Here is a 20,675-nt window from a genome sequence, read left to right as displayed (position 1 = left end):
CCTAATACAGAATATATATCAGTGATAGTTTTGGGATGCAGGAAAACCCACTTAAGTTCATTTTACAAGCCCTGCAACGGCCTCCATTAACTTGTCTTCGATTATCCAGCCGACACATCCTGAGGGTCTTCACTTTTTGCTATCTCATTTCCCGACCTTCAAAAGAAGGAGAACGAGTTTTTATTACACCACGGAAATATCCATAAAATCTTAATTCCTTAGATTAAAATGCTCTTTACGTTGTTTGCTCATTTATGAGATAAATTTACTATAATTTGAGTTGAGCTTTTTTCAGTGTTACCAGATATTTTATTGATGATACAAGCACCCTTAAAATAGCATACTTTCCATTCTTTCAATCTGTAATGTTATTAAATACTTACTTACTTACAAATGGCTTTTAAGGAACCCGAAGGTTCATTGCCGCCCTCACATAAGCCCGCCATCGGTCCCTATCCTGAGCAAGATTAATCCAGTCTCTATCATCATACCCCACCTCCCTAAAATCCATTTTAATATTATCCTCCCATCTACGTCTCGGCCTCCCTAAAGGTCTTTTTCCCTCCGGTCTCCCAACTAACACTCTATATGCATTTCTGGATTCACCCATACTTGCTACATGCCCTGCCCATCTCAAACGTCTGGATTTTAAGTTCCTAATTATGTCAGGTGAAGAATACAATGCGTGCAGTTCTGTGTTGTGTAACTTTCTCCATTCTCCTGTAACTTCATCCCGCTTAGCCCCAAATATTTTCCTAAGCACCTTTATTAAATATGGGTTAATATTCTAGGACAAATTGATCTGAAGCTATATATATATATATATATATATATATATTTATTTTGCAAAAGATAGCTGTAAGTATTATGACAGACTTGCATAAAAGGACACTATATAAAATTGTTTCATAATGTAGAAATATTGACCTTATCTCAGGAACGCGGAACTCGTACTCTCGCATAGATGGCATTGGATGGTCTCTTTCTCATCTCTAGATGTACATAAGAATTATAATAAACGTATACGCTTTAAAGTGATATTCGATTTTCAGAGTTCAATTAAAATAAATTTTTAAGTTTCACTCATGAATCATGAACTGTTTAGTTAAGCCAATGTATTTCATAATGTCAAATAAAAAACATTTTATTATTAGATCAGTCATATATAAATAAATGGTTAGCTGAATAAATGAATAGATAAATAAATGAATAAATAAATAGATAAATAAATAAATAGATAGATAAATAAATAAATAAGTAAATAAATAAATAATAAATGAATAAATAAATTAATAAGTAAATAAATAAATAAATAAATAAATAAATGTATAAATAAATCAGTTCAAAATTGTTATAAATTAATAAGTAAATAAATAAATAAATAAATAAATGTATAAATAAATAAATAAATCAGTTCAAAATTGTTAGTTTCTGATTAGAACATGGAATTCACGTCTGATATCAAGTCGGTTTATTATTATTTTTCCATAGTACTTAGTGCAATGTAATTATTAAGGCTTCATTCGAAGTATTTCATTAATTTTTGTTACTTGATATCTCAACTTTGAAATTGGAAAGCGAAAGCGGTGCACTAATTGGGTGACGGAAATAAACCCGGAATGGCATATACTGAAATGTATGTTGCTGTATCTGTTCACTGTTGCGATACATTTTATATGTTTTCAGTTGGGTTTGCGTTTTAATTTGCTTTAGTGTTCGTCGAACTGTGACTAAGTACATACTAAACACTGCTGTTGAAAAAAAAAACGTGGTTTCAATTGAATAGATATAGTATAGGACGGTGTGCCGGTATTGTTCACCACCAGCACCATCTCGACCACAATCACGGTTTGTCACGTCTGTTTCGTCTCCAGAGATTATGACGTCCTTGCCTCTTGGATTGCAAACTCCAAAATAACTTGGAACATCTGTCTTCCAGCAAACTTAGTACATTATCTCTCCAATTATCTTTATACATATGTCTAGATCTTTATCACAATTCAAAATTAAATTGGAAAATTTAGTCTTAGTTAATGTTTTTAGGTAATGCTAGAAGTACTGGTGTGTGTTTTTTTCTTTTTCTTTTTTAATCTGGATTAAAATTTCAAGTTTCTTGTTTATATTAATTAATTAGTCAGGATACAATTAAGTATGATACATAATCTCTCATTTAAAGTTTGTGTGACTGCAACCTGTGTATATATTTTTGTGTGGTTTACTTTGTTTATAGTGTTTCTCTCTCTCTCTCTCTCTCTCTCTCTATTTCTTGTGTAGCTTTACTTTGTATATAGTGTATTTTTTTCTGTTTATTTCTATTATTGTATTTGTTTTCCTGGTGTTGAAGGAAGAGAAGGCCTGATGGCCTTAGCTACACCGAATAAATAAATAGATGACACAGAGTAATTCATATAAAACTAACAAATTTATTTCTTTATATATTTCAATAAGAATGATACTACTACAATTTGTTGTACTTCTAATGTAGAGTGCCGTTGGGAGATTACTAACATCTAAAGGAATGGTTAACAATTGGGACGGTGTCGGATGTAGTTCCTGGGTAGCTCAGTCGGTAGACCATTCGTGAGCTAAGCGAAGGGTCCCAGGATCGATACCCGGCCCCATAACAATTTTTCCCTTGAAATTATTCAAGTCTGCTTCACAGGGAGTTTTACCTGAAAGCCTGAGTTTGTGTGCACTCAAAGTTGGGTTTCTGGCGCCTTGTCAGTCTACTTGAGTTGTGTGAATATAAAGGGAAATATTGGGACGGTGTCGGGTGTATTCCTGGGTAGCTCAGTCGGTAGAGCATTCGTGCGCTAAGCGAAGTATCCCGGGATCAATACCAGGTCTCAGAACAATTTCTTCTTCGAAATTATTCAATGATATTAAGTGTTTTTGTTTATATGATTTATTGATTTCTATTACTATTTGAGGGTTAATGCCCTCTAAGATATTTGTTAAAATGACTGCTGGTCGAGAGTTAGTCGCGAGGATCCTCTTTTACAGAATCTCACTGTACTTGGCAGTTGGCATTCATGTTGGATCCACGCTGTCTGGAACATAGGCTGCAGTCGGATACGAAGCAAACTTGATATAACCGGGCCGGTCGTATCAGCGGGCACACACAGAAAGCTAACGTATGTAATTCCATAATAATTGTAGTAGTTGTAGTAGCGTTGTAGCTATAATCAGGTGTGCGAGACATACCTCGGTAAATCGAGAATCGATATGGCAAAGCGCGGTCCGTTACAATCCGAAAGTAAGGATTGCTGTATTTCAGTAACGTGACTCGATTTTGAGCGTTTTAATTTTAAAATATTCTGTGTAACGAAATCGAAATACATTTTCTCATTATTTGTTTTACGTGTTTCAGAAAAATCAATTATTTTCTATGTCATAATCATCATCATCATCATCATCATCATCATCATCATCATCATCATCATCATCATCAGCCTTCAAGAGTTAGACCCCAGTAGATCTGTTACGGTCTCTTGCCAGCGTTTCCTAGATATTTCTAAATTTCTTCGACCTCTTGGGACATATGACAAAATCTACCTTGCCCATCTAGAGCGATCCATCCTCTTAACATGTGTCTGCTACTGAAGCCTGTATTTCTGTAGATAATGGACAATAGAGTCAATTTCTAATTCCTTCAGAATATCTACGTTCCGATGATGGTCGAGAAGAGAGTATCCAGCAGTTTTTCGCATGAATCTCATTTTGGCAGTTGTTAGCCGTCTTTCGTCGCATTTTTCTTAGTGTCCATGCTTCACTGCCATAAGCCAAAACTGGTCGTGCGAGAGTTTTGTAGATTTTCAGCCTTGCATGTCTTTGTACTTGGGAAGGTTTGAATATACTGTTGATGGTTCCAGTAATTTTGTTAGAAATTTTGAAATTTTGTTGTCTATATCATCATCACTGATGTATGTAAGTATTTATGAACACTACAATTGGGTATACACCCGGTGGCAGTGATATATAATATACAATAATACCATTATCATTCTACAATAATTACAGCAACAAAAGAAAAATAAATGAAATAAAATAAAATATTATTATATTAGTTAATATTATTATTATTATTATTATTATTATTATTATTATTATTATTTGAAATTATTCAAACCTGCTTTACAGGGAGCTACTGCCTGAAAGCCAGATTTGTATGAAATAAAATAAACCTAAATTTATTTGTAATTATGTATGATAGATTATAACCTAAATGGTTGAACGAATTCACACGTTCTATTAATGTGCAATTTATAATGATTTTGGATGGAAGTGGATCTTTTTCTAAAAAGGCCATGTTTTTGGTTTTTTCGGTTGATATTTCCATATTAAATTTTGAAGCAGTTATTTGTAAACTGTGGACGGCTCGTTGCAGTTCATCTTCTGTTGTTGCAATCCAATTATTTGCTACGTTACGAATAAAAATAGGCCAATGTGTTTTTATTTATTACGAGTTAGTTGATGTTGTTAGAATAATTATTCAGAAGATGAATATTAATTCAATAATTTACTTTGGCATCAAAATGTGGAGATGAATTTGGTTTGTCGAGGTTGAACGTAAACACGATTTCTTATAATCCTTAAAATTAAGAAATCTTAATTTGTTTATGAATTTATGATTTACTGGGTAAATGGAAGCTTTAAACTTGATAATGTGGATCTTTATGAAAACTTATCTCTTCTAACTTAAAGTACAATTTATTATTATGGAATTTACATCCCTTAAAAGTAAAAGTATTTCATGTTGAGGATGCTGATTGGTTATTTTGTAGTTTGTTTACAATGAGGTTATGATGTTCCACGTTAATTTGTACGTAGGCTTTCAGTGAGGATGAGCTGTCACTGCCTTCTATATGATCCACGTCCTAATCAGGAAAATTGTGAATTATGTGCTACAATATACAGACAATTGCGAATCAGATGCGACAAGGTTATTTCGAAAACATTACAGTAATATTTGACAGTGATTGGTTGAAACTGAACGAATTCTTTTACGGGTTTAGTCACTGATTGCATTAGCGAAATAGTCATAAAATAGCCTTCATATTATAAAAATCTTATTCCTGTCCGTTTTTCCAGTACATATTCGACTAATCTCCTTTATATTAAAGCTGTTTGAAACTTTGACTCTTGTTATTCAGGTAACTGTCGTCTACAGGATTATTATGGTCTTAAGCTATTTGGAAAGTAGGTCACCTAAGTTTACCTTCAGTACGTACGTAAATTCACCTAATCTGACGCCATCTCCATTACTGTCATAGTAAAGACAACTCCGGATAATGAAACAAGGAATTGTGCCCGTAAAACCTAGAAAAGTAGGTTAAGATGCAGCTTATATTACAGAAAACAACATATCTGACATAATTCTTGCAGTTCTCTTTCTAACAGGCTATATGACTGATTCTGTTGACAGTATCATTGAAGTCCGGTCTTCATAATTAAGAATTGATAATATAAGGGTTTGATATAGGCTAATATCCGTACGTTTTATCTGTTTCATAAACTTAATTATGTTACGAGAAATTTCGGTATTTGCATCGTGTAATAATGCACAGATATGCTATGATTAGCAGTTACTTATCAGCTTAATCTTTAGAGAAGATCTTCCTGTTAATATTGCAGCTGATACGTAAGTCTGAAACCTTACATATGTCTGCTGTATTAATACGGTGCTGACATTCTAAAATCTCGCAGCAGGTGTAATTTCATCATAAAGTCTCGAATAATAAATAAATTGTTTTAACTTTCTTAAAATTGTTATTATAAAATCTTTTTAAAAAATGTCAAACGTTATCTGCAATATAGAATATTAAACGTTCTGAAGCATATCTGCCGTTAACATTTCATAACCAAATAATTATCCCCTTAAAAATCTAACCAATAAAGCTAAATGATGTAAATAAAGTGGATTTAATATTTAAATAATACTCTTAAGGCAAGAATAAGTATAAATAAATTTAATACCAAAGAAAAATCAACCTTGAAATGAATGAATTAGAAACTGACCTATAGGACATGGAAGTCATACCCATCATTCAACATTGATCCGGTCCATTTTCCTTCATTTACGTCACGCTGTTTTGAGTTGACCGTGTGATACTGTTGCTCACATACATACATACATACATACATACATACATACATACATACATACATACATACATACATACATACATACATACATACATACATACATACATACATACATACACACACACAGGTGCAATATAGTTAATTATAAATTTTGGAAAATTAATAAATAATAAGATTCAGCTATTCTGTTTGTTCTCATATTGTCGGCATCTGCTAACCTCTATGCAATATTTATTACATGAAATAGTTAAGTATTGTGTAAACGAGGAACTGAATTTAAATATAAATATGACTGTGGTAAAAGATAATTAGATGAATATAGCAGCAGGGACGATTTATATACACTTGTTTATTATAGAATTTAAAAAAAAAAAAAAAAAAAAAAAAAAATGAGAATTTCAAACTTAGCATGTAAACAAGTTTTGAATGTGTAAAATAAATGCGATAGGGTGAAAACTTGCACTAAAACCAGAAGTAAGTGTAAGTTAAACGAACATAAATTGAATAATTATATGATAAAAATTTGTTATTAAATTGTGTAAATATTGTGTATTATCATTATTTGTGAATATATCAGTTTTAAGATTAAGTTTATGTACTTTTGAACTATTAATAAATAATACCAATACCAATAATACATACATACATACATACATACACAGGTGCAATAGAGTTAATTGTAAATTTTGGAAAATTAATAAATAATAATAGTAATAATAATAATAATAAAGATAATATATTCGCTATTAATTAAATATACCCAACTTTACTTGTTACTGCGTGTACGTGTCTTTCATGACGTCAAGCTGAGACACATCAGATTGGAAATATTTCTGAAAATGTTTGCGTAGGTTCGGGCATGTCGTATTTAAGGACATGCGGCATCGTACCGAATCGTCACCGGATATAAGTTCATCATCTAAACTTGTTTTCTTTCACACTTCCTACCTGATCATCTGGATATGTTTTCTTCAAGTTTTCCTCCAACTGTACGGCGAATGTTATGTAATTCTCGAACTCATGTTGTAAAATATCATCTCGATATAGTTAATTCTACCGATCCTAGATGACTACGCAGTTAATACAGTGTCCTTAGGCTCTAAATATTCGATTAAAACGATAATTATAAAGAATCACGTGATGTTTAGTACGTTTATTCCAAAAAAAAAAATAAGAATTCAGATAGAAAGAGTCAGAACAAATATTGAAATAACTCTCGAAATATGCAGAGCATGAAGGAAAATTTACGAAGGTAAATATCACTTTAAAACTCGTCCGTCTTTTCCATGTTTGTGCATACTAAGAAATAAAAAATAGGTTCAGATATCCTCTAGCCCATTTTTTTTTTATTTACAAATGTTATTCGTTCAATTTTTGTGGAAATATTATCACTAGAAATATTTATTTTATTATTGACGGTGAACACAGGTTTTGAAGATCATAGTAAATACCACATTTACAACTTCAAGTAACTATTAAAAGATCAAATTTCAGCCCTCGATGTGTTTTTATTATATTAGCATACAGATTATATAAAAAAAAAACAAAATGATTTATAAGCTTTATAACGGAAAGTTGTGTTACATTAATTTTGTAAAGATAAAAGGTTCTCTAAAGGTCCCGTACTCACAGTGCGGGTTGACTTATTACGATTACAAGGAACAAGAAATGTCAGTGATAAATTCCCACACTTAGCCGGTCAGATTGCAAATCCTAGAGTAAGCTAAACTCGGACGTCTTTACTTTTTGCCTGAGAAATCCGCGCTCTGATCTCCTTGACAGGCAATCCAAACTTCTTGCGCGCTTGCAAATATCTGCAGCAACATTCCGACCATTACCTTGTGAGTAGTAACAGCTTCGTAACTCAGAATTCCACACTCGCGAACCTAAAATCATTAAAACCGCCTCGGTAATGCAGTTGGCATACTGGCTTACGGTGGCTTCAGACTTGAGTTCGAATCCCGGAGTTGACGGAGCCGTATTTATGGTGGACGAAGTCAAATTTTCTGACGATTTTTCTTGGAGTTCTCCTATTTTTTTCTATAATTTCATTGTCATTTATTTCAATATTAATTAATAAAATTTCAATCAATGAAATGGAGGGATGGAGACATAAGGAGTGAATTTTAATGATAGAGTATTAAATGAGCCGTTCAGAGCAAAAGTGATGTAAGTCAAAATTGGACAATGAGATTTAATAAATTACAACGCAAAGTAGCAATTAATATGTACTTCTTGCTATCCACTGACTACTAATAGTTTAAATAAATTGAATATTAATTGCTACTTTTCCCTGTATTTTACAGAATGTTTACTTTAACGCTCATTACCCATTTTTGACTTACACCACTTCTGCTCTGAACGGCTTAAATGTACCAATGCCCTCATGTTAATTTTGGAAGTCCATTGGGCTCGTTTTCTCAATGAGCAAATGGATGGGGAAACATTTAAAAAGTACATGAACACGCCTTCCTGAAAGGGAATTTGTGGCTGAAAAACCGATTATGTGAGCCCCAAGTCTCTTGTCCACTTGTCTCACCCCGAGTTTCGCTGTTACACTGATGGAACTCTAGGGAATATGAAGAGGAACGCCGAAAATGGACGTAATCAAATAGCTACTACATTAAAGTGGAGATAAGCATGACAATGGCATCAGGAAAAGAAGCGCCGGAAGATGTAAGCCTGCACATTGAAAGGTAACGTGTCCTTTCGCAGTGTGAGTGGAATGGAGTAAACTCACTCATGTACTGAATGATATATTCGAAAAACAAGGTTCCTATTTCGAAGACTTTTATTCGAATAAAATGCCAACATTTTGTGGGGAGGGGGATGTAGGACCGTGCCTCATTTCTTTTAGGGCTCATCCCATAAAATAAATGGGCCATGGATGTACACTAGGGTGGCCCTTAGTTATATGTGATTTTCTGAAGTTATTTGTTTTTCATCTCCCAACCCAAAATTTTGTTCCAACCTATGAAAAATTACTCCGTGTAAAATTTAATTCAATGACATGATTTTAAAACTACCCCCAAAGGCTATGAATTTTCAGATTTTTTTATTTTCTGTGCAATCTTTTGTAACTATCTTTCATTATTATTATTATTATTATTATTATTATTATTATTATTATTATTATTATTATTATTATTATTATTATTATTATTATTATTGAGGTCCATTTTAATTCCTACGACACATGGCATGCTATTTTGAATTTCTGGTACAATGATAACTCCGCTGTTCTTCAGTTGGTTCCCAAACAAAATATCAACAACGTAAGTAGGTTCCCCATATTCAAATGAGTACCTCCGTGGAAAAAGATTGGGTGTAACATGTTGCCCATCAAATATTAACAACGCCAGTAGGTCCCAAGACTGTGTGAGACGGAGATGTTAATCGATCATGTAGCATAGTAGTGGCAGTGTTCAAATATCAACAACGGGGATGAGGTAGGCTAGTTATTATTGCCTATAACGATGCATATAATAATAATAATAATAATAATAATAATAATAATAATAATAATAATAATAATAATAATAATAATAATAATAATAATCGATCATGACTCGTGGCTTCATACACGTTAAAATATAAATACCGATCATAATTTTCAGTGATTAGCAGAGTAGTGGCCGTGGAAGTACAGGACACGTTTGTTTCAAATTTTTACCAGTAAAGAAATAAAATTATGAAGTTATTCGACGCAGCGTGTCCGCCAAGCACAAAATATTGTGAACCTACCTACTACTGTAGACAGTAGTTGACAGTCCTAAGCCTGTATAAAATGGGAAGGAAATGTTTTCAGCCTTTTTCTAACGCGGGAACCATTTGCAGTACACATGTGAAATCAGCCTGGAACCAACTCGGGTATAGCTCTGGGACGAACTGGGATCCGATTCATAGATTTGGGAACCAATTCCAGTACGCCCGATAACTCTTTATACTTTATGTTGTTGTTTTCTAATGCCAGGCGTTTGACAATAAAGTCATTTGACCTCTTGCACTCCAATATTTTTCAAAGATATTATCATGGTCAGCCAATGAAGCACAGATTTTCAGGTGTTCCGAATCCATTGCTTTGTTTGAGTTGCACAATGGGCAGTTAGGGGACTGATATATTCCAATTCTATGCAGGTGTTTGGCCAAACAATCATGGTCTGTTGCCAATCTAAATGCAGCTACATACGATTTTCGTGGTAAATCGGGAATTAACTGTGGATTATAATGCAGAGAGTTCCATTTTTTCCCTTGAGATTGTGTTATCAAATTTTGTTTGTTGAAGTCTTTCCACCTTATAACTTAATAGGTAGTTGCTGGAATTAGAAAATTCACAGATCAATTACAAAATCGTAATACGAAAACAATAAAAACAAACGTTTATGAATTTCTGGAACAGTTCTAAAAAAACAGATTTAATAACTATTCTTTCTTAATGTTGAAATTCAGGAGATATTTACAAATGGCATTCAGAATAAGCTCACTATAGCAAATTCACTTTAGAAGAGAAAATATTTTGACCACCGCACAGATAATAAGAATAAGTTTTCAGAAATACTATTTCACGAAAATTATCGCTATTCAGGCCGATGGCTACTAATAATATTAAAACATATTCAGCTATGTTAGTAAGAGTCGAAGAAAGAATAATGCTGAAAGTGATCAGGAAGAGAAAAAGAAATTGGCTGAACCACTACCTAAAAAGAAACTGTCTATTCAAGGATGCGCTGGAAGGAATAGTGAACGGAAAAAATGTTCGGGGAAGAAGAAGATATCAAATGATAGACAAGATTTTGATACATGAATCATATGCGGAGACTAAGAAGAAGGCGGAAAATAGGGAAGATTGGAAAATGCTGGGTTTACAGTGAAAGACTCTTGGCCAAAACACTATGAATGAATGAATGAGTATTCAGGGAAAGAAATGTTGTTTCCCCAGTTGGGAATGAACACAGGAATGCTGGAGAAAAAAATTCAGAAGGGGGAAAATTCCTCGGCTTCCCCCGTTCAGTTCGAACATTGAAGATAAGTAACACAGTTTACTTGTTCAATTGCCTTTTCTTATATGATAATTTTGGCGCTTAGGCTATCTAATAAGTTGAAAGTTGAAACTTTAAGTTTCGTTAGTTCTGATGTTTAAGTTGTACTTCTTTACTACAGTATTCAATTTAAACAGAGCCTTCTGTAACATCAGAGGAGGAGGACCTGGTCATCTGTAAAAAAAGTAATTTTACTAGAATTGTGTTTTTAACTTTAAAATGTTAATATAAATCTTCCTGCTAAATTAATAATTAATGTTTAACATATTAGTAAGTATACGTGAAAGCGGACGTCCTTATTTCACTCCAGTTTTAATAGTTCTCCTTATTTTTCGATTTAATTTCTACTAAATTATATTTTCTGTAATAATTCTTAAAGGTTTCTGACAGGTTCAGTTTATATTCAATTTCTTCGTTTCAGACCAAAATGTTATGCACTTCCCTTACTTCCTTCAGTATACCATGTCTCCACCTCGGATATTCTTTCTTCTTGCCTGTACTCTTGCCTCTTATGTTATCTTCATGAAGGCCTATTTCTATAATATTCTGAAAATCAGCTTTTAAAGCATCAAAATACTTCATCTATACTTCGCATATTAGCAAAATATGAGAATGCGGGTTGTTGTAAGTTTTACGCTGCGCCATTCTCAATTTGTTATAATGAGATTACCTTCTTCTAAAGTTTTCTCATCCCTTGTTTAAAACTTTTGATCTGGTTATAGCTATTACTCGGCTGAGGCAAATGTAGAACTCTCTTGCTTCGGAGGGAGATGACCAAACACGCAGGATAAACGGCAAGTATACCACAAAGCATGAGGCTTGTATACTAGCCCGCAACAATAGTGCCAATTAAACTGTAGCGGAAGCATGGACATAAAATGAGTAGATAATGATAATGATGATCGATGTTGATGAGACTAGATGCAGTCATCTTAATGTATTCAACTCGATAGTCTCTTCTAACACCAATCAAAGTTATTCAGTCTATCTTTTCCGGATCTTTCATTTTTCAGGTATATAAAACAGTTTTCGGTGTACCTAACAAAGACACGTTACCGGCGTAGGTCAGGCGGTAGTGCATTTGCTTGCTGTTGTTGTTGCCATTGCACTACACTCGGCAGATTGAACGTCGAGAAGTGACACCCTGAAAAACTTTTAACATACGTCCATGTAAAGCTGTTATCTAATATTAATATCATCGTACTTCAACTTGATTGTTAATGCTAGTATACTTTGCAACACTTGATATAATAGTCAAACAATCTACTATCTAACAAAGCTATCTAATTGTTTATAACTTGTTTCATCACAACATGTAAACAAAAAACGAACGACGAAAATGACATCTGTTCTATAAAGAATTATATCAAGTATCAACTTTTAATGTTTCTAATGTTTTAATATTTTATAGATCTGTTTTACTCAATTATTGTTTTATGTTTTAACATATTATGACATAATGACATTGTCCAATTAACAGCTGATTGAGGACACATTAATCACAAGTTCGCCTATAAAACTAGTGTAATCATAATTTCGTTGTTTGTTATTTATATATTGCATTTAACCAATGTGGCATAATATTAAGTATGTATAAAATACAACTTTTCAAGATCTGATGTTGGCATAGTATGCCGAAAACGTTCATCAATAAAATGTAACATAGTTAGTAACACTATATTGTATGATAAACAATTGACGGTCCCATTCATTCCATACCCATTGTATTTCTGCTTATCGGTTAAAACTACCTGCAAAATGAAAAAAATTCCCTCTAACAAGCCAACGAACAATATTCTTGGCGCCCTTTCAAGCAAAAAGATGGGTTTACCAATGTACCGTACTCGTACTTTCGAAACTACGATAAAAATGAAAGTGTAAAAAATCATGACTTACGCCCTTTAAAAAAAATTCAATTCTTTTATATTATTATTATTATTATTATTATTATTATTATTATTATTATTATTATTATTATTATTATTATAACTGTTATTCAGTCATTGTTTTCAACACACTGGCCTAGTTGTTTCTGCATATCTATTTGTGTGCTAGAAAGGGAAGCACACAACAGTAATGATAACGAGCTTCCAAAGTAGGAACAGTGACGTCATCTGTGCAGGACTTTCGCTCACAGTCTGAGCTTGCCTCTGTTCCCACATTACAGCAGGCTGAAGCCGACGTCCAAGTCACGTCATAGAATTTTATGGATTACAAAATAACATACTTTACGGAGACATGTTATTATCAAGCCACGGGAGTGCCGCCACGTGTACGTCTAATGTGGGGTCGAGAAAGCGTTCTAACAACAAGGAAAAAATGTACTGAGGACAAAACACTCCTGCAAATCCTTCGAAACATACGTAAGTTCTCATGCATATTACGAGTATACTCTGTTACTGCATGGGAATGAATGAATCAATTTTATACTAAGTCGGAAAGACAGACATTTTGAAGTGAAATTATATGTAATAGAATTTTCATAGAGGAATTTATGTTCTCGAGTGAAGTCGGCATCCACTGTAGCAAATAGACTTTTAATGGAAAACTGATCTGTCTTGATCAGCCTTGGGTTCATGCCCATTTGGCGAAACTCTTCGTAACAGCAGACATCACAAAATCAGATCTGTAATCGCAACATGCCTTAAGTCCAATGGCTACACTACTTATGAAGAAGTTCATGGAATAGCGGATACTGGAAGTCATCGGCGTATTGATATTATAATATTTAAACCTGGAGAGAGAAAAGGTTATATTCTGGATCCGACCATCAGATTCGAGACGTATCAGAATCAACCCGAGGAGGTTAATCTAGAGAAAAGGAGAATTTATGAACCCACTATCCCTTATTACAAAACATCATAATATAAACTCAGGGATATAGAAGTCATCGGATTAATGGTGGGCGCTAGAGGGACCATAACAAAACGATTTGTGTCATTCTGTCATAAATTTGGAGTCCCAACAACAACAATTAAGGAAATTTCTATTATGGCTTTGAAGGGTTCTCTGCAAATTTTACGGCAACATTTATATTTCAATTCATATTACAATTGAATTTTCTCAGTCTATTTTTTACCTGTATTTTTTTTATAAATTTTCATTATGTGAAATATTATCTACTGAAAATTTTAGTCTCTTGTAAACAAATTTCTTGTAAGACATTTTTAATGTCATTTTAAATGTTACTGTTTAACATTCTTTGTCTTTGGCAACCTCACCAAGTTAAGGAAGGTTGAATTATTATTATTAATATTATAGGGGTTAATAATAGAATAAGGGTGGGTATTGTCGGATACCATTTTGATGTTTCAAAATAAAGGCAATTGAAAAAAATTAGAACTGTAATTACTTAGTATTAAAATAACCTCTTGGGTTTCCTGCAGATATTACATAAGTATTATATTAGGTAGTTTAGATAATATGTATTTTCTGTATAACTTGCAAAGACAAAACGGAAATAATATCATCACTGACAGAATGGGAAGCTAATGTCGGATACATTAGACATTATTATGTAAGAGGTATTGATAATGCATTTAAAATAATATATTGCATATCAGAAACTATTACAATATCGTTCTGTTTAGCCAACTGATATGCAAGCCTTTTTTATCATCATTTCTGGTTCATCCAAAATATTTTCTCTCCATCATTAACACATAGTCAACTAGCTTCTCTTCAATGAAGCTGGGAGTATTGGTTTTCGTCCAAGTTTCGATTTAACGGCTTTGGTGGGCTCAGAGTTGGACCGTACATAATCAAATAATGTTGATCGAGGTACATTGAATCTTTTGGAAGCAGCAAGATAGCCCATTCTTTTCTCCCGTACTGCGACAATGGCATTTACCATATTTTCAGACTTCCATTTTTTAGACTGAATCTCTTTTTTCTTTTACTTTAGGCATCTAAAAATATCAGAAGAAGAAACAATTCGTTACTTCATAATATTCGATTAATTAGAAAATTAATTACTTACATTAATTAAAAATACCCATGAGTAAAAATGTAGTGGTTTGTTATAGAAAACATATAAATGGGTTTAAGGCAGCTTTTATGTAGCGAGCAGCATTGAAAGGCAGCCGAGAATGCTCTTGGCTAGTATCCGACATTGCCCTCGGCTAGTATCCGACATTGCCCTCAGCTAGTATCCGACATTGGCCGACTCTTCACAAACAGTAAAACAAGCCAGCTGCATGAAACATGTTGTCGATAGCATTTCTGCAATTAGAGAATTAAGAAGCCTTATCTATGGTATATCAAACAGTGCATACCATGTTGTGTAAATATAAGAATAACTTGTAACGAATAAATCACATTACTTACCATCAAAAAGTTTTTTTTTTTTTTTTTTTTTTTTTTCAGAAACGTTGAAAACACGCTATTCACACACAGTGAAGCACTCAACAGTAATGGCTATTCATGCAGATGTTCGTCTACTTGTAGAGAACGTAATGCATTATTTTCACATCAGATTGCACCATTCGATGGAAAAGAAATATGTTATCCGAGATTATCCGATATTACCAGACCTATCCGACAATCCCCTCCCTTACTCTACGTATAACGTTTTGGAATTTTTGATAGCGAGATGGTGTTTGGCGAGATGAGGCAGGGTATTTGTCATGATATTACCTGACATGCGCCTTACACAAAATTTCTAACCAAATAGTTAATCCAAGAGGGATTCGAACCCATAGTCCAGCTTAGCGAATGTACCTCAAAACCGCAAACCCTCACTATACTCCGGTTCTGGAATCTATAGAACAAGGCTAGGCACCAAGAACGAATTCTACTCTCTCACGGGGAGCCATGTGACTTCTCTTCAACCCCTTTCTTCCCCGCCGAACACCGCGCAGCGTTGATGACGTGACGGTTGAATATTAAGCGTCCCCGTTTAGAGTTTGGATTCGCTCACGGTGCCCAGCCCTGCTGTAGGGTATAGGGGACGAAACTACTCCTTTGCGCAAGTGCTGAATGGAGGGGGCTAGTCCAATGACCGCTCTGGGGGAAAGCATTGCTTGAAGACAAGCGTCTAAAATGCCAGCCTACACCTATTACCTATCACCTTCTGCCACGCGCATCTTACCCCTTAGCGACTGTGAGCCGATGCAGCCTGCAATACACTCCCACATTTGTAGGCTCCGCCCATTCGCTTGTCATCGGCTCCATTCAAATGCATCGACTTACTTTACAGATTCCTGAAACGGAGTGTAGTTAGAGCTCCAAGTCCGCAAATGGCTCAGGACATATTCGCAGTACAAACTAACTTCAGAAATCTGCAAAAACCGCAAAAAAATCTGACCTTATGGCAACGTTGCAATAAATATTCTTGAGAAGAAACTTGATGCATGGCCTTTTATTGCACCTTAGGCTGAGACTGCACATTTTTCGTATAAATTGATTTCGATAACTAGGATGACTTGACTTTTTTTCCCCACCACCACGAGTGTTGGTGTAACTCCATGTATATCCGAAATAACTTATAAAATACGTTTTATTATGTTTATTTATTTATTATAAATTTTTTTGTATACAAAAAGAAAACCTGCGATAGTTTCTGTTTCCTTTCTGATTTAATTTCCCTATTTGGGGGGGGGGGTAATTTCTTTGAATTCCATAATCTGAATACGTATTACTAGTGATATTTTACAATATTATATATAGGCCTATGCCTTATTTATATTTCATAAATAAAAAAAATATATGTTACAGTTTGTTCCCTGTTTCAAGGAGTGCTTGTTCGTTGGTTATATTCATTAAGAAACTCATTTGTTTTTATTTTAGTAGGTTATTTTACGACGCTTTATCAAAATCTTAGGTTATTTAGCGTCTGAATGAAATGAAGGTGATATTGCCGGTAAAATGAGTTCGGGGTCCAGCACCCAAAATTTACCCACCATTTGCTCATATTGAGTTGAGGGAAAACCCCACAAAAAAAACCTCAACCAGATAACTTGCCCCGACCAGGAATCGAACCCGGGCCACCTGGTTTCGCGGCCAGACGCGCTAAGAAAGCAACTTATCTTTGAATAAACATTAAAACGTTTTGTTGAAAATTTAAGCTCTGTCTTCCGCCTTGATTCGTAATAAGTTAATAACATACAATATCTGTTTCCAAATTGTTATCCATTATCAATGCAGATGGATGTACATGAGGGTAGTCACCAAAGAGAAAAGTGAGAGATAGAACTTAAACGAGGGGATTCGATTCGGAATCGGAACTGGAATCCGGTGTGGCTTAGTGGATAAAGCGTCAGCACGTAGAGCTTAAAACCCGGGATCGAGTCCTGGTGTCGAAGAGAATTTTTCTCTTTTCTATCCATCCTTCATCATATGGTAACGCAGAATTCCTGAACAGAAATATGATATATACTTCGGTATACATCATAATAATTCAACGTATGTATTAAGTAGTAAGGGTATTCGTTTTGTTGAAAAGTAGGTTAAGTAGGTTATTTTATGAAGCTTTGTCAACATCTTAGGTTATTTAGCGTCTGAATGAGATGAAGGTGATAATGCCGGTGAAATGAGTCCGGGGTCCAGCACCGATAGTTACCCAGCATTTGCTCATATTGGGTTTAGGGAAAACCCCGGAAAACACCTCAACCAGGTAACTTACCCCGACCGGGAATCCCAAATATTAAATTAATTATAATTCATTGAATTAAATTAGCTCATAAATTAAGTTACTGCTTTACCTTATAGATTTATCTAAATTTAAATAAATGTGTAGTGAAGAATATTGCTGGAGAATCTTTTAAGTGTAGTGTAAATATTTGTAATTTAAATTTATGTATTGTATTCATTAAGGCTGGTTGAGTGGAAGAGAAGGCCTTATGGCCTTAACTCTGCCAGCGAAAATGAAACATTGTTATTATTATTATTATTATTATTATTATTATTATTATTATTATTATTATTATTAACCCGGGCCACCTGGTTTCGCGCCCAGACTCGCTAGCCGTTACTCCTCAGGTGTGGACCTTTTGTTTAAAATATTCCATAATAAATCATAAACTGTAAGATTCGTAACATTATATGGGAACTGAACTGTTGGTTAAGCGTGTTGAACTTAGGTATACTGAGAAAGTATATTATGTAACCTTGATGACTACTCTCATTCTGTCAGTTGGTAGAGGAAAGTTCCTACTCTATACATTGATAAAAAGTAACATTAGTATGTGAAATGAAACCCATTTAAATATGCTAAATTTGTAGCTAGAAAAACTACCACTGCTACTTTTCGCAATTTTTTTGTAACTCCATTGTTATTCAATTTGGGAGAGTTTTCTAATGAACTTTTACATAAACCGACTAAAGAATAATATCCGTCAGTGTTGGTGTAACTCCATGTATTTGATGAAAGCTGATTCTAGACTAAATTGACACTCTGCATACGCAAATGGACGGGAACTGCCAGCACCAAAGTAGCCAACACTCGAGGGACGAAGATGGCTGATTACATAGAGCAAAGTAGGGATCATCCGTGCGCAGAATGGAAGAGGCCGGACCTAATGTTGGCCCCAGGGAGGAGCAGGAGACAGACATGACGTCATAAAAATCCAACTAATTGGTGCAGACCCTTCCTTCAATTTCCTACTTTAATGCAGACCGTCCCAGGCATCGTGCAAGTTTCAACTGTAGACACTGTGTGCCGTGGTGAGTTTCTACGGCCTGGCCACATGTTTGCTGCAGTAAGCCTACAATCCTTCTCTTTTTAGTGCGCATTTATTCGGGTTTTAACAGTCGTTGTGTTATTTGAAACGATAGAACATTAGCATTTTGATCTACAATTTCTCAAAATTTATGCAAGTAGCAGAGGTCTGCATCGGACGTTTTCGCTCGAGCGCCAAGTAGTTCATAGCATAATCCGATAGGTAGCGCACATGCATGATGGGTAAAATTGTCGCGAGCGATAAATTCTCGAACGGTATAAGCCGAGCGTTAGACATTCGTTCTTGTTACAGTGATGAACTGTGCAGTAACATCATAGATGTCTATCATTTCAAAACGTTGCAGTGTTTAACTAACCTCTCCACAGTACACCTACAAAACTTGCTTTAAAATGTAATATAAATGTTGTAGGTAAATGTTCTCCCCGCCCCCCCCCCCACACACACACACAGGAGTGATTTTGTTTTTGCCATATCTGATAGATGTTATTGGATGTAAATGTAATAATTATAAACTGAGAACACAATCACGATAATGCAAGAAATGTATCAAGTTTTCTAGTAATAATAATAATAATCTCTAATAAAATTAGTGTATTAATCTTTGTGTCTGTAACAGTTGTGCAGCATGATTATTCGTTTTATTATATTTTCTGTGACGTTATCTCTGTACTAATATTGTTATTAATTTACTGCTATATAATAATATTTTGTAAAACGTTTCTACATTGTCGCAATATGTAGGCGGAACACTATGTATGGACCTATGATGTTATATAGGTGGTAAATCAAACATTGAATAATTATTAATTAGCAATAATAACTGTATATCGAAGTTTTTCTTACGATTTTATTTATAACTTCATGTTACTGTTTTGGTACGTTCCATTAGACGTTTGTCATAAACGCAGAAAATAAAGCCTTATTTTTACCGTGTCAGCAAAACATAAGTGTATCTTATCTGTCGCCTTCCATACAAGATAAGACATGTCGGTGAGATGACTTTGTACTGTAATTCTATTCATTACGAGCGTATCACGACCGATCGTATCTCACTCGAGGGTGCGACATTCGACCGAGTTCAAGCGAGCGATTTAACTCCAATGCATCACTCTGGTAAGTAGCACGCTAGGAGGGTTAGTGTACTGGACATATATTCCGGAGAAGAATTTTGATATGAACTATTCTCATATTCTTCGGTATATTTCGCGTTTTTTAATTATATGCAAAAATATAGTAGACCTACGGTATGTGCCAAACCAAATACTATTAAAATTATATATATATTGATGCCAATTTTCTGTAAGGTTAGATTTTCGCTACCTTTTCTCAGCTTCTACTTAATCTGGAAGATATTACAGTGGGTAATGTACTGAAAATCCTTGAAAAAATATACGAATGAGAAAACAAATTATTTCTCAATAAGGAAATAAATTTTAGAAAACTACTGTTTTAGTATAAGGTCAAGTTATTTGTATACGAACTGCAAAAAATCAGTTGTCAAGCTTCAACGGTTTTCGAGATGAAGTTTCTTATTTAGGACATAGAGTAGGCTAATTTAACATTGTCAAGAAAGGCAATTCAGTATCCACTGCTTAGAGCGTATAATGAGAAAGTATTTTCTCTTAATTTCTACCCTCCCTCTTAAATCACTCACATTTCTCGTTGAGCCTTGTGTTTAGTACATAAGTATTTAGAAACATTTCGAGAATCCACATGGGATTCCCTTGACGTATTGTATAGCACTACGGCGGATCCTTTATTTAATAATAAAATAAAGAAATATAATGTAAACCAGAATTTTTCGTTGTAATCTTTCATATTTAACTAATTTTTTTTGTGTGTGCAATGGCAG

The 20,675-nt window shown here is 34.2% G+C and overlaps 1 long non-coding RNA gene across 1 annotated transcript in view; it reads left to right on the top strand.

Moving 5' to 3' along the window:
• Positions 1-18,828: 18,828 nt before the first annotated feature.
• Positions 18,829-20,675, top strand: part of LOC138702695 (uncharacterized) — a 113,327-nt gene continuing 111,480 nt past the window's right edge. Inside the window, exon 1 of the long non-coding RNA XR_011332864.1 lies at positions 18,829-18,841. This is a non-coding gene — a long non-coding RNA (uncharacterized lncRNA). The remainder of the gene's footprint in view (positions 18,842-20,675) is intronic.

The sequence above is a fragment of the Periplaneta americana genome, chromosome 7 (assembly GCF_040183065.1).
Source record: "Periplaneta americana isolate PAMFEO1 chromosome 7, P.americana_PAMFEO1_priV1, whole genome shotgun sequence".
In the NCBI taxonomy this organism is placed as follows: Eukaryota; Metazoa; Arthropoda; class Insecta; order Blattodea; family Blattidae; genus Periplaneta; species Periplaneta americana.
The sequence above is the reverse complement of the archived record's forward strand: the minus strand, read 5'-3'. Positions and strand labels throughout refer to the sequence as shown.